Source organism: Chinchilla lanigera, unplaced genomic scaffold, assembly GCF_000276665.1.
Source record: "Chinchilla lanigera isolate Chin_1 unplaced genomic scaffold, ChiLan1.0 scaffold00022, whole genome shotgun sequence".
NCBI lineage: Eukaryota > Metazoa > Chordata > Mammalia > Rodentia > Chinchillidae > Chinchilla > Chinchilla lanigera.
The window spans coordinates 15,301,217-15,315,465 of NW_004955423.1; positions in this window are offsets into that span (position 1 = coordinate 15,301,217).

Genomic DNA, 14,249 nt, shown 5'->3' on the forward strand with positions numbered 1-14,249 from the left:
CCTCCTGCCCCGCGCGGCGCCGCTGCGCCGGCCCTCGCGTGCGTTTCCGCCGAGGGAGCGGCTCCGCTCGCTTCCCCAGCCGCCGAGGGCGCTGGCGGGACCTCACGCTGCGGCTCCGCTTAGATTTGCGGGAAACGCGCGGACTGGCTTCCACGGCGGCTGCGAGCCGCGGGCGACGCTCGCTCGCTGCCGTGCCCCCCGCGCGGTGGAGTGCGTGTGTGTGTGTGTGCGCGCGCGTGTGTGTGCGTGTGCCCGCAGCACGGGGTCAAACCCAGCGCCTCGGGCATGCCAGGCAAGCGCTGTCTGCTGGGCCACGTCCCCCGCCCTGTGCGTCTTCTTCAGGGGGGTGTCTGCACGGTCTTTGGCTGAGTTTTTATTAGGGCGGTTGTGTTACTACTGCGTCCTTGAGAACTTCCTGGTATACTCTGAGTAACGGTCCTTACTGATACGTCCTTTGCAAATACTGTACCCTAGCCTGTGTCCTCTCTCTCTCTCTTTCTCTCTCTCTCCTGGTTTGTTTTTGTTTTTCTTCCAGTACCAGGAATCGAACTCACGACCTTGAACTTGCCAGGCCAGTGCTGTGCCGCTGAGCTAAATCCCCAGCACCGCCCCCACATGCTGGCAATTCATTCTCTCGACAGTGTCTTTCATAGCAGGACTTTCAGAAGTCCAGCTTGCCGTTCTTTCTTCCAGGGGCTGTGCCTTCCGTCATATCTAAAAAGTCAACTCCAGGGCCTGGGGATTTAGCTCAGCGGCACAGCGCCTGCCTGGCAAGTGTAAGGTCGTGAGTTCGATTCCCGGTGCCGGAAAAATAAATAAATAAATAAATAATTAATAAATAAATAAAAAGTCAACTCCAAACCCGTGGCCATCTAGCTTTTCCTATGTTACCTCCCAGGAGTTCTGTTCGTTCGTTTGCTTGCACCGGAAATCGAACTCAGGACCTTGCGCTTTGCCAGGCAGGCGCTTATGCCGCTGAGCTGTATCCCCGGCCCTAAGGAGCTTTCCACTTCTGTGTTTTCCACGTCTCTGTGATCTACTCCGGGGTAGAGTCTGTGAAGGACGTCAGCTCTGGCTGGACTCTGTTTTTTCTTTTTTTTGATGTGGCTCTCCAGTTGCCCAGCACCCTTTGTTGGGAAAACACCGCTCCAGCTGCACTACCCACTTGCTAGCCGCTTCCGCGCCGCCTGTCGGAGCCCCCAGACAGCTGCTCTCGGGGTGAGCAGACAGCAGCGAGGCAGCGCCTGGGGCCAAGCCAACCCTTGCAGCCGGCGCTGTCTCCCTGCCTACCTTACTCCCGCTCCATCCAGCACCGCGCACGGCCACCAGAAGGGGGCGCTGTCGTACAGTAAGCTATTTTGAGAGATCACATTCACTGAACTTTTTATTAAGTATACTGTTAGGGTTGTTTTATTGACTTGTTTTGGCTTTTTGAGACAGGATCTCATTATGTAGTTCAGACTAGTCTTCAACTCACTATGTAGCTCAGGGTGGCCTCAAATTTGTGGTGATTGTCCTGCCTCAGCCTCTCAAGTGCTGGGATTACAGGCATGCGCTCACTGCCACCTGACCCAGCTAATTATCCTATTTATTATTTAGTGTTGTTGTCAATCTCTAACTGTAACTACTTTGTAATTTTTTTTGTCTTCTTGAGATAGGGTTTTGCTACGCAGTTCAGGCTGGCCTCAAACTCACTGTATAGCCCAGGCTGGCCTCAAACTCACAGCAATCCTCCTGCCTCAGCCTCCCAAGTGCTGGGACTACAGATGTGCACCACCGCGCCCAGCTTGTAATTAAATTTTCTCACGGGCAGTATGTATAGGAAAGAAGGTAGCACAGATAGGGTTGGGAACATTCCATGGTCTCTGGCCTCCGGGCTCTTGCAATCTACCCGAGCACACAGTGTCTGTCGTCTTTATTCTCCTTCAAAATCGTGCTGGTTATTCTGGTTTGGGGTTTTTGTTTCTTTTTTGTTTTTCTTCCGGTACCAGGAATCGAACTCACGACCTCACGCTTGCGAAGCAGACGCTGCGCCGCTGAGCTAAATCCCCAGCCCTGTGCTGGTTATTCTGGATCTTGCCCCTCTCCATAGAAACTATGAAATCTGTTGGGCAATGTCAAGGAAATAACTTCTGAGCGTTTTCTATTGCAACTGCACTGAACCCGCAGATGGACTAGCGAGAACGGCGGTCTGCGAAGTGAAGACTCCGCTCCTCCACAAAGCGTGTCTCCGCGCTCCCGTGCGTCCCAGGACTCTCTCAGGAGTGCTGCGCTCTTGTCACTACGCAGGCCTTCACCTCCCTGGCCAAGGCTCCTATTTGTTGGTGGAGCTTGTATGAGTCCACGTTCTGTCACTGTAGGAAACCGCCCGAGGCAGGGGCATTGCAGCCGAAAGCCGGAGTGACTCAGGACTCGGCCTCAGGCTTCCATCCGGACTCACTCTGGCCGGGAAGAACTCGGGGTCACCGGAAAGCCACTGAGCCCTCCTGAGGACAGGCCCCGGGGGTGCAGGGCCCCCAGCCCACTTGTAGGCTCCACCCCACCACTGCTGCGCCGAGGACCCCAGCGCGGCGAGGTGCACATTCCGGCCATAGCGCTTTTGAAAAAAGTTTTGTTTGGTTTGGTACCGGGAATCAAACTGGGGACCTGGAGCTTGCCAGGCAGGCAGGTGCCCCTGAGCTATAACCCCGGCCTTCCTTAACATTTTTTTTTTTTCTTTCTTTCTTTCTTTCTTTTTTTTTTTTTGAGACAGGGTCTCACTATGCAGTTCAGGCTGGCCCACTTGGTAGCCCAGGCTGGTCTCGAACTCGCAATGATCCACCTGCCTCAGCCTCCCGAGTGCTGGGATTACAGGCGTGCGCCACCACGCCCAGCGACTGTAAAGGGCTTTATTCTTTAGGCCTCAAAGGATGACCATGGTTGCTCAAATGCAGACCTCCAACCCCAGCGTTCAGCCGCCACATCCCGCAGCCCTGCTGAAGTAGCTCTGCATACTAGGGAGCGGCGGCCCCCAGCCTCTGCGCACACAGACAATCGCGGCACCCGTGCGCAGGTCCCGCGCTCCCCGCTGGCCCCGCGGTCTCCCGCCCCGCGGCCTCCAAGCACTCCCCGGAGCAGGCGCATCCTTCCCAGATCCTTCCCAGAGCGCCGCGGCCCGCGGCTCCTCTCCCCAAGCCAGGGCCTCCGCCCCGACGGACACAAGGCTGCCAGAGTGGAATGGCCGTAATTACGCTGGTGGAATGCGTGGTATGAAATTAAAAATTCAGAACAGTGGCATGTGGGGGGTAATCATGCCATCAATTTTCATCAGCCCTCTCTCATAAAAATTCCAAATTCGGATTATATAATACAATAAAGCACTACTATAGAAACAATATTAAACAATCTGAAAGATTCTCCTAGGACTTTTTGTGCTTAAGAACTTTGGGGAAAATGTGAAGAGTTATGTCCTGATAACTGCTAGTTAGCTGTTGCTTTTTCACACATATTAGGACAGTTGGTGATGCACACCTGTAATCCCAGTGGTCTGGGAGGCTGAGGCAGGAGGACTGCAAGTTTGAACCCAGCCTGGACAAGTTAGCAAGATCCCATCTTAAAAATAAAAAAGGGCTGGAGATGTAGTTCAGTGTGAAGACCTTGGGTGTGACCCCCAGTAAGACACACACACACACACACACACACACACACACACACACACGGAGACAGTGGTGGTGGAAGACTACCAGAATTCAGACACAAAACTTTTTTTTTTTTTTTTTTGTCTTTTTGAGATAAAGTCTCGCTATGCAGTTCAGGCTGGCCTTGAGCTCACTTTGTAGCCCAGGCTGGTCTCGAACTTGAAGAGATCCTCCTGCCTCAGCCTCCCGAGTGCTCAGACACGAAACTTAGATGAGGTTCTATTTAGGTCCACTATTAGATAAGACAGAAGTTACCTTTATGACTATTCTGCAGTCTCAGCAGAAAGTGCTTTTCCTTGCTATATTGCCCAATATGAGGGGCAGTCCTCTTCCCCCCTACCCGGGGTAGCCTGTCTCATCTTGCTGCTTGGGGTCCTAGGACAGCTTCCGCCGTCCTTTCCTGTCCCCACCCTCCCTCCTGTCTGCCTCCCTTCACCCTTAGGTCCTGTTCTCCCCCAGACCTCAGCCTCCGCCCTTTCCTTCCCGCTAACTTCTCTCAAACTTCCTGCAGCTTGAATCGCTCCCTCGGCCTCCTCTCCTCAGCCCTCCCTCCCACCACCCCTCCTGCCCGAACACGGGCATGACTCAGCCTCCCCACCGCACGAGCTTCCGGCTCTCAGCCCTCATTCTTTCGTCCTTAGATAAGCTCAAGCGTCCCCAGGTGGTATTCCTGACCCGCAAGGCCCGGTTAAGGACCTACTTCCCCGTGTTTCCACAGCCCCGTGCGCCTTCCGATCACAGCCCGGCCGCGGTCTCCAGTACCGACCCGCCTCCTCCAGCACCTCCCCTACCAGAATCTTGGTCTGAGTCAAGACTCTGTTACTTTTTTGAGGGGACCGGGAATTGAACTCTGGACCTTGCATTTGCCAGGCAGGCGCCCATGCCACTGAGCTACATCCCCAGGCAAGACTCCGTCTCTGCACGGCCTTGTACCGCAGCACCTAGCCTGTGCCGAGCCACAGAAGACTGGAACCACCCTACCCCGCCCGTGAGAGACTCGCCGGCTTCCAGGCGCGCATGGCTAACGGCCGCGTGGACGTAACGCACGGCTGTCGCTGTGGTCGCTGCTGCGAAGGGACGCGATGTGAACCGAACACGCCGCCCACCGCGTCGGCAGTTGTTAAGCGCCTACTGTGTGCCGGGCTTTGAGAAGCGCAGTACTGCAGACAGACACAGCCCTGTTCCCATGGAGCATTTGTTCTGTTTTGTTCTAGTACCGCAGATGCACCAGGGCTTCGCGCACTCCAGGCAAGTGCTCCACTGCCGGGCTCCATTCCCATGACGTTAACGGCCTCTTGGCAAAATCTCTCAACAAAAGCCTTGCAGCCGGATTGTTAAGCGGTCTGGCATGCTGTCGAACAACCCTGACACGGCTCGACCGCGGCCGGACCCGGAGCAGACTGGGAGGCGGCGCGCGCTGCGGCCCGCCTGGCGTAGCCTCCACTCGCGCGCTCTGAGACCTCCCTTCCCACCTCCCTTCCCACCCGCTATGGCGCTCCTCTGACTTCCACGCCCGGGTACGATCTGGGCCCTGCTAGTTACAGAGACTCAGCCACTTTCCAGGGTGTGCAGCAGTTAAGTGACAGTTGGAAACGGACTGGAAGTTTTCCAATAGCCACGCAAAAACTGAAGAGGGACTCTGTTCTTTTGGTTCAACTTTTACTGTCTTAAAAAAGTGTCCAGACTATGTTTGTTTGTTTGTTTGTTTGTTTGAATTTTTTTTTTGTCGTGTTGAGACAGGGTCTCACTGTGCAGTTCAGGCTGGCCTTGAGCTCACTTTGTAGCCCAGGCTGGTCTTGAACTCGCAGCGATCCTCCTGCCTCAGCCTCCCAAGTGCTGGGATTACAGGTGTGCAGACCACACCCAGCCTCATATACTATATTTTTAAATTACCTGTTGAACGTTTAGAGAAAACTATTCAGTTATTCTTTTGGAAACTCTCACATTCCAGGTATCACACGAGTGGGTTCAGCTTTTGGTAAATCATACCTCAGTATTATTTGGGGTTTGTTTTGCTTTGTGTTGTGTTGTGTTTTGAGCCCGGGTCTCCCCGTGTAGCCAGGCCGCCTTGAACTTGCATTTTATCCTCCTCACTTGCGTGCTTTCAGTATCATCGGCCGCTGATTTGCTTCCCGTCTATACATTTACATCGAGTTTGTCCGTTATTTAGCACAGCAGCCCCCGCGCCATGTAACTGTACTTCCCGGAGCCCCTGCTACAGGTAACACACGTGTGTCTACTACGGCTTCGATCAGTCACCTCGCAGATGAGAAACTACAACCGAAGTGCTCGCCCAGACAGTCTTCTTCCATGACAATCGCGGCAGCCGTTTTCAAGTCACCCGTTCTTTTCAACACGCGCCAGCCACCAAGGGCCGTGAGAAGAGTCACCCCGGCTGCTGCAGGGTACACTTCAAAGCTTCTCACTAACACACGCGGCCAGAACAATGGCTTTAAGCAGACGTTACTCCTGAAATTGGGGATTAGAAGTTGCAGGGTGACTTCTAGTCATGACTCTTTTGACTTTTTACATTCTTCTTTTTTTTTTTTGTCTTTTTGAGACAGGGTCTCGCTATGCAGTTCAGGCTGGCCTTGAGCTCACTTTGTAGCCCAGGCTGGTCTCGAACTCGCAACAATCCTCCTGCCTCAGCCTCCCAAGTGTTGGGATTACAGGCGTGTGCCACCACGCCCGGCACATTGTTCTTTTTTTGTCTTTCTGAGAAAGGGTCTCGCTGTGCAATTCAGGCTGATCTTGAACCCACTATGTAGCCCTACTTGGCCTCAAACTCACAGTGATCCTCCTGCCTCAGCCTCCAGGGTGATGGGATGACAGGCTTGCGCCACCACGCCCAGCTCTTTTAACATTCTTCTTAGAAAGAGCTCACCATCCTTTCTGCCTGCTTGGAGCTCCAACCCTGCCGTGCCTGCTCTGGGATCCCAGCTCTCTAGGACCACTCTGCTCCCGAGGGAGGGCAGTGACCGAAGTGCTCTGAGGCTGGCTGCTGTCACCTCACCTGGCGTCCCTGGCCTTGATGGCTAATACATCTCACAGAGCTGGAGTCTACCTGGGGTAAAAGATAACTGCCCCCCCAAAAGGCTGACATTTTTAGCTTTACAGAACGCTTATTCAGCTAACATGTGAAAGTATATAAATACACATACAAGTAAGCTCTGCTGTTTGAGGAAGCGCCCCTCCTGGAAGAAAGGCTGCGAATGACAAGCCCGCACCTCACACTCTTCAGGCCCAGGGCTGCCGCGTGGGCCTGCTGTGGAGGATCCTGGGCGAGTTTTGTTTACACGAATCACATCCGCAGGTGTGTAATGGATTGGACGCTCAGAGTGTGCAGGTATGGGCTAGGCCATTTAAAATACGAATCCAATGGCAACACAAACACTGATGGAAAATAGCTATTTTCCAAAATAAAAGTGAGCACCCTGAGCCCGTTCTTTATGACAAGGATGAGTGGGGACAGATGGCTCATCAGCGAGAGTCTGGTCACCATGAACCAGACTCAGGACAGGGCTGGGGATAGCTCAGCGGCATGGTGCCTGCCTAGCAAGTGCAAGGTCATGAGTTCGATTCCCGCTACCGTTAAAAAAAAAAAATCAGGAGGGCCCTTCTAGCAGGCAAGGGTGCTGCTGGGCAAAGGCACGGCCGTGCCCCCGCGGGTCCGGAGGAACCCTGCCACGTTACCGCGGCCTCCACGTGGTGATCAGAAGAGTCGCGTTCTTGCCAAATTTGACGGATCGGGTCTGTATCTCCAGTGTGGCGCTCTCGGGGAGAGACCGCTCCTGCGAGCCCCTCTCGACGCCTCTCTGAACAGTCCGAGCCGGCGCAGGCCTGTGATCGAGCCCCGCGGCTAGTTCTACTACCCGAGGAGGCGCCGCGACGGCCGAGCCGCGCAGGGCACAAGGAAGATTGCGCTGAGAGGAGGGGAGCCGGGGCCGGGTCACACAGCTCGAAGAGACACAGACTCCACGGGCAGGCCGGCAGGAGAAGCAACGGGAGCACAGAGCGGCTCCAGAGGACCGATCCCCACGCCGCGCTCCCCACGGCTCAGACTGAGACGCGCACAGGCGCCTGAGCCGGGATTCGGTTTCGGGAAGCTCGCTGGCATCAGAACGCACTTTAGAAAGGAGGGAGGGAGGGAGGAGCGGAAGGAAGGCCCTCTGACGGTGCAGAGACAAGCGGGCTGGGGAAGGGGCCGGCAGGAGGAGGGCAAGCTCAGTGACCTTGCCAGGAGGAGGAAGGGGCAGAAATAGGACAGCAGCATCAGAAACGGAAAGTCAGACCTTTCAGAAGTGGAGCTGACGGGACACGGTGACCCGTGATTCATCTAACAGGTATCTATTAATATATATTTCTTTTTTGTTTTTTTGTTTTGTTTTCCGGTACCAGGAATCGAACTCACAACCTTGCGCTTGCCAGGCAGGCGCTATGCCACTGAGCTAAATCCCCAGCCCCTTAACGGGTATCTATCAAGCGCCTACTTTGTGCCGGGCACCACCTTAGGCCGTGGGCAGATGACAGTGAACAGAAAGACACAGGCCCCTCCCCGCCTGGGACACTTTGGTGGTGGTGGTGGGGTGCTGCGGCCCTGTGACCCGCAGGCACGGGGCGGGCAGAGGAAGACTGCGCTGCCGGAAGCTGACCCAGGGCCTCAAGTGTGCGCAAGCGGCTTACGTTAGCTGAGATGAAATTAAGAAGCACCTTTGAGGCAGAAAATGAGCTCAGTCCTGCCACCTGTCACCCATGTCTGAGTCCAGTAATACCTGGACCAGGGGTCACGGGGCTTTACAGCTTGTTTTCCAAGGTTCTCACAAAGCGCGGAGTCCAGCCCCTTCACTCACTGTGAAAAAATGAGGCACAAAGACACCCAGGACCTAGCAAGGGTCACAGAGCTGGTGAGCAGCAAAGCAAGGAAGCCGGCTCCCGATCTGTTGACTTTTGGTCAACCACTCACTCTGTTCCACCAATCACTATTTTCCCTTCATTTACGCAAGACATTATACAGATAAATAACACACCCTCCAGTAACACTAACGTTGGTGTCAAAAGTCAAACAGACTTTAAGAAGTGTTCGAGAGCCAGGTGTGGTGACGCAAGCCTGTAATCCCAGCACTCGGGAGGCTGAGGCAGGAGGATCGTTGCAAGTTCGAGACGAGCCTGGGCTACAAAGTGAGCTCAAGTCCAGCCTGAACTGCACAGCGAGACCCTGTCTCAAAAAAAAAAAAAAAAGTGTTTGCAAATGACTTTTAGTGGGCTGAGGATTTAGCTCAGTGGCACAGCGCCTGCCTGGCAAATGCAAGGTCGTGAGTTTGGTTCCGGTATTTGGGGGGGAAAAAAAAGAAAGAAACAAAATGACTTTTAGTGAATAGATAAACTGTGTTTCTGGGATAATTCCCAGGCTGGATACTGTATTAAGATATGACGTTCAAGCTACCATGTAAGAGAACCCATCCACTTTGCCGTGGAACACAACAGTAAGTGTAACAGGTCTTCCTGCGGGGGCAGGGCTCGAACCCAGGGCCTCCCATGGCCCCAGTGTCTGCCCTGCCACTACACCCAGGCCCCACCCGCCGCAAAGCCTTCCGAAAATACACATGCTAATGCCTTGGCTCTAGGATTTCGCTGGACTATGTTTAACCTCCAACTGTTCTAAATTTAAGTTCCCTTCACGTTCTTGATATGCAATTAAAATATTTCAAGAATAGTCAATAACGCTGGTGTCAAGAAAAGAATTTGGAATCAGAGCTCTCCGCCATCTCCGGCGACTGCTTCACTGCGTTGTGACCTGCGGTACTGTTTCCCTGGGGAGAGCACGACTGTCGCGAAGCGCCGGCTTCGAATCCACAGGACACTGAACTCCAGCAGCCTTTGGGTCAACTCTATGCCACACGCTGGGTGTGGTGGCACAGGCCTGTAATCCCAGCGCTCGGGAGGCTGAGGCAGGAGGATCGTTTCGAGTTTGAGACCAGCCTGGGCTACAAAGTGAGCTCAAGGCCAGCCTGAGCTGCATAGCAAGACAAAGTCTTAAAAAGACCAAAAAAAAAAAAAAAGAAAAGAAAGAAACCTATGCAACAAGTGGATGTTAACTCTACCTCTTACCGTCTTTGGAACAAACACCAACATTGTTCTGAACTGCATAAAAAGTGAACCTAAATGTTTATTACTGTATAAGAAACATAAATGCAGGGGCTGGGGATTTAGCTCAGCGGCAAAAACGCCTGCCTGACAAGGGCAAGTTCGTGAGTTCGGTTCCTGGTACCGGAGAAAAACCAAAAAAAAAAAAAAAAAGAAACATAAATGTAAATATGTCGCTTTATTATACTTAATTAATGAAGGTTGCAACCTTATACCCTGCCGCAAACTTCATCACAACACAAAAACATGAGCTCCTGTTCTTTTTTTTTTTTTTTGAGCTCCTATTCTACCTGTTTGCAATAGTGGGAATTTTTGCTCCTACCAGCGCACCAGTCCCCGAAAACCGCAGCCCTCGCCTTGACCCGCCCTGACGTCCTTCCGTGGCAGCTGCACGGGACATTGCGCCTTTAGTGCTACACGGCGGCGCTCGCAGCCCGCAAAGGCCCCAAAGGCCCGAAGCTCAGGGCCGCTAGGTCCTGTCGCACACAGCACTCAGCGCGCACAGCGGCCCAGCTCCCCGCCTGACTGACCCGGGTGAACGGCGCCGCGGTCACACTGTGCGACCCCAAAGGAGCCGGAGGACGCCACGCCCTGCGGAGGGTGACTGCGCCATCGGGAATGGGAGGGCGCTGTGTACTCAGCTGAGCGGGGAACATAGCGCCTGGGCTTCCCGGGGCCTGGGTGCTGGGAGAGCGTGGGCCTCGTCGTCCGCGGCGGTCTCTCCCTGGGGACAGAACTGGGGCCCGAGCCCAGGCCTCCGGCTCCGGACACATGGGGCAGAGGCAGAAGCAAAGCCAGGGCGGTAGTCAATTCCTCTTTAAGGCGAGCTCTGGCATCGCAAAAATCTAACCACTCCTCAAAGGGAAAGATGTACTATGTGTGAGGGCTCGGACAGGCTCCTTACCTGACTGTCTGCTCTGGGCTTCCTGGGGCCCACAGGTAGGGTTCTTGGTTTGTCCAGGTTACCCACAGAGATCCCTTCCGGGTCTGATCGTCAAGCTGTTATCAATGCGAACTCTTCGCAAGGCACAGGATCTAAGGACCCTTGCTAACCTAAACATACCTACAACATTTAACTCCAGGTGCTCCACGGGCCGGTGGCGCCCGCCTGTAATCCCAGCGCTCTGGGAAGCTGAGGCAGGACTGCAAGTCTGAGCCCAGCCTGAGCAATTTAGCAACGCAGTGAAACTCTGTCTCAAAATTAAAAATAACGTCCAGCCACTCGATGCTAAATCCAACAGGTTTCCCAGCACATCACCCATCGGACAGGCCTCACACACACTTATATCAGGAACTGCAACCTCAGGGCTCTTGGGCCGGGTCCGCCACATTTAAGGTCCTGGAAGTGACTTGCGCAGTAAGGCAAAGGAGTGTGATCAGGTGTAAAACAATAGAGGGTCATGGAGACCGTCCAAAGGGCAGCAGGTCCCGCCCGGGGCAACCATGACAGTTCTGGAGTCTTGCCGCCGGCAGCAATGTACGCCCATCTTCCCAGACCTGCCACTTCTCAAGAGAAGATTACAGCGAAGTAGTCACATAAAATATGCCAATTCTTGGGCAAATCGATGTCTCCAGAAATGGCTTTTTAATTATCCATTGGTGGCCCCTGAGGGCTGGTGATATAGCTCAGTGGCATAAGTGCCTGCCTGGCAAGTGCAAGGTCCTGACTTTGATTCCTGGTACCAAAAAAAAAAAAAAAAAAACCAATGAAAACCACTGGTGGCCCCTGATCTAAATGAATGGACCGTAGAGGGGGAGGCCGGCATGGGCCGGGAGGAGGGAGGCAGAAGCACAGGGCAGGCAGGGCAGGCGAGAGGCACAGGACAAGGGAGGCAGAAAATGCCACCTACCGTACAACCACACAGAGAGGAAGCGAGGAGAAGCGGAGAAGCCAGAGAGAGGGCGGAGTGAATCACCTGCTGAGCACCTAGAAGAGGCGGGAGCCACAGGGCCCCTCGAGGTTGCACAGCAGGGCCTCATCCAGAGAAACTCTGCTAGGGGGCTGGGCATGTAGCGCCTGCCTATAATGTCAGCACTTGGGAGGCTGAGGCAGGAGGATTGCTTCGAGTTCGAGGCCAGCCTGGGATATAAAATGAACTCAAGGCCAGCCTGCACTGCATAATGAGACCCTGTCTCAAAAAGACAAAAACAAAAAGCAAAAGAAAACACCGCCAGGGCAAGGCCTGTACGTAGGGAAAGACTGGGAGTGAACAGAGAGACCCAGGCATTGGGCTGTCACACACGGAGCCACCTTCTCTATCGCCACAGTTTGAAAGCCTCAATCACACGCAGGCGTGGACGCCCCCGCCTCGCCTGCCCACCCAGCCACATGCAGCACAGGCCAGGCCATGGCCGCTCTGACCAAAGGGACCCTGGGGACCCCAGGGCCCGGCCCCGGCCCCCTCAGCTCCCCCAGCAAAGTTGCCAGCAGACTGCACTGGATGTTTCCATACAAAGCACCCAGCTCAGCCCGGCGTGGTGGTGCACACATGTAATCCCAGGACTCGGGAAGCTGAGGCAGGAGGATCGTTGGAAGTTCGAGACCAGCCTGGGGTACAAAGTGAGCTCAAGGCCAGCCTGAACTGCACAGCGAGACCCTGTCTCAAAAAGGAAAAAAAAAAAAAGCAAAAAACCGAGCACCCAGCTCGTGTGTGTGTGTGTGTGTGTGTGTGTGCACGCGTGTGTGTAACATACATAAAACCAGCAAACGTGGAAGAAACGACAGGTGACACAGATCACAGACTGATTAAATAGGAACAGAAACATGTAGTGCTAGGAACTTTGTAGGTCAGTTTCCTCTGAATTATAAGCTACCAAGCTGTGTGTGTGGCCTCCGTGATCACAAAATAGACTAAAAGCCCTCTTCCTGCACGACCTTGCGGAGCGCCCTATCCGCCGCGTACTTTTCTACATTCACTGTGACCTCTCTTTCAGACACACACCCCTCCTCCATATTTATTTCAGTAACGCTTTTCATTCCTGCAGCCCTTTCAAAGATATCAGGTAGATTTCTTTTTTCATAGATGAAGTACCCGAAACATTTCAGGCCACCTGGGTCCCAAGCATTCTAAATCCCCAATTAACATCTCCCAAACAGACATACTTAGTTTTGATTTTGTTCACAGATGAAATTCTAACCTACTTCAAGGGAAATTTCAGGGGAAAAATACTGTTCAAACCTAGATAATGCATTCCTTTGTTGATGCTAAATATAGTCGCTGAAGATGACATACATTTTGACAAGGATCAGCCTGACATGTCACTTTTTCAAAAATAGCACAGGTTCCACTTTAAGGTATGCAGGAATAATTGCTACTCACTACATTCAATTGAAAATGAGTTTAAGTGCAAATCTACAAAAAGTGGATGACATCCATAACTGTAATGAGGAAAACTGGATTTAAATGAATCTTGGGATTTTTGCTCACGGTCTTTTAGGTGTGTTATTGTGGGTAAAATAAGAATGGCGCACGTTTTTCGTACAATTCTTCCTCAGAAGCATCAGTCAGAAGATACTTTCAGAAACTGGAAGGATCTGAAATCTGCTACAATAATCAAAGTTCATTTATACTAAAGAGATCTTTCCCCAAACATTTTTTCCTTTCATTCGATTAATCATGCATTTTTTTTTTTCATTCCCAGACCCGGAAAGCCAAAAGAATTGTAAAAAACGAATATTTTGAGTCTTTCATCGCAGCAATTTAACCTGTAAAAGGCCAGCGCTAGCGCTGACCGGAACACTGTGCGGTCCACTTAGTACCGTGTGACTAAGACGGCAGAAATAGTTAAGTTTATTTAAGCACAGCGCCCTCCGCATAGCTGTGCTGTGACTTGCAGCGCGGGGCGCCTGTCCCATGAACTCATTAGCGGAATTTAGCGGCGGGCGACGACGCTCCCGGCGCTCTGCTCCCAGGCGAACTTCTTGCTTCTGACTGTTGCGGCTTTTCGCTACCTGCCTCTCCCCCAGGACAGGCTGCACGCGCGTCCTTACGCTATTTTTATCCAGCTCGCTCTCTCCCAACTCCCTGCTCGCGGAGTGACCTTTAATAATATAAGATAAATATCAGACTCACTGCAAAGCCGCTAACCCTTCAGCCCGGTTCTCTCTCTTACGAAAGCCAGCGATAACACTCTTCTACGCGGGGCCGAGACACAGCGCTCTCAGCCAAGGGTCGCTCCGCCGCCACGCGGGGCGCAGCCCGAGACCGAGCGCGCGTGGACGCCCGCGAGGACATTCCGCGTGGAGACGGGGACCCCGCGCGGACGCCCCGCGAGGACATTCCGCGTGGAGACGGGGACCCCGCGCGGACGCCCCGCGAGGACATTCCGCGTGGAGTCGGGGTGGGGGTGACCCTGCGCGGACACTCCACGTGTTCGACCACGGTTCCCCCGGCCCCCGCGGAGTCGGGGCGCGGCGGCGCGGCGCGG